This window comes from Triticum aestivum, chromosome 7B (assembly GCF_018294505.1).
Source record: "Triticum aestivum cultivar Chinese Spring chromosome 7B, IWGSC CS RefSeq v2.1, whole genome shotgun sequence".
Taxonomy (NCBI): Eukaryota; Viridiplantae; Streptophyta; class Magnoliopsida; order Poales; family Poaceae; genus Triticum; species Triticum aestivum.
Genome location: NC_057813.1, coordinates 521,095,894 through 521,097,322, shown reverse-complemented (window position 1 = coordinate 521,097,322; position 1,429 = coordinate 521,095,894).

The following is a 1,429-nucleotide window of genomic DNA, read 5'->3' as shown; positions in this document are numbered from 1 at the left end:
CGAGGGGCCCACGAGGGTGGGGGGGGCGCCCGGGGGCACTAGTAGAAAAAGGGTCATACGTGAAGCCCAATAGTGCCGGTTTGTATTAGAGCCGGCACTAATGTGTACAATAGCACCGGTTCGTGGCGGCGATCAATAGCACCGGTTCGTGGCGAACCTTTAGTACCGGTTCATGCCACGAACCGGTACTAAAGGGGATGTGTCAGCCTGCGGTCAGGCTATGGCCCCACCATCACCATTTAGTGCCGGTTCATACCACGAACCGGTACTAATGAGGTTATGGCAAGCTGTTTTTAGTCCCACCTCGCTCCCCTAACAAGCCTTTTACCACCTTAAATATGTTATTTCTCAAACTATCACAAGCACTTGGTCTTCATTGAACTCTATGTGTAGAATTTGTGGCCGCAATATGAGTCTTCATCGGTTTATAAATCGTTGATGACTCATATTGACAATTCAGATTGTACACACAAAGATCATTGATGATCAAAGTATTTTTGATGTTATAAGATCATATTGACAGTTTAGACTCTAAAGAAATATAAGATCGTGATGTAAATGCTCTTATATTTTTTGCGTTCAGTATGCACCATTCAAAGCGACGCCATCAACTTTCAACCATTTCTGCCTTCATTTGCTATTTTTCATGCATTCAATGATTTGTTTTGAGAACTAAATGACCTGAAAATTGAAAAGCACTACAAATGAACTCTGAAAAAGTTGAAACTTGGCATGGTATCATCATTTCACCCACATAGATTGTTCAAAAAAGTAGAGAGGGTTACGGCAAAAACTGGATGCACTTCGTTTACAAACTGGACAATCTCTTTCGAAGTATTCAGGTTTCTCACGAAATTAAACTCATCTGTTACAAAGGCATTTCATTTTTTTAAACTTATTACAACTCCAGACTTTTTGTGCATTCAGTATGCATCATTCAAAGCGACGCCATCAACTTTCAACCATTTCTGCCTTCATTTGATATTTTTCATGCATTTAATGATTTGTTTTGAGCTAAATGACACTAATTAAATTTTGTGCAGGCAGCGCACCACCTTTAGTACCGGTTGGTGGCTCCAACCGGTACTAAAGGGTAAGCTGTTTTTTAGTCCCACCTCGCCAATAGAGAGGGAGTAGGAGCGGTTTATAAGCCCTGGGTGCAGAGACGATGAAGAAGAGGCTCAATGCTCACGTTGCTTAGCTTCAAGCCTTTAGGAATATGGTAGATTGTACGGAGCTACGCGCAGTGCAGTTTACACTATTCCAAAAGGCTTGAAGCAAATTAACGAGCATTGCACCTCTTTTTTATTTTTAATAACTTATTACAACTCCGGACTTCTTCTGTTATGGCAAAAGGAAGGAGGAGAAGAATAAGAGGAAGAAGAAGAAGAAGAAGAGGAAGAGGAAGAAGAGGAAAGAGGAAGAAGAA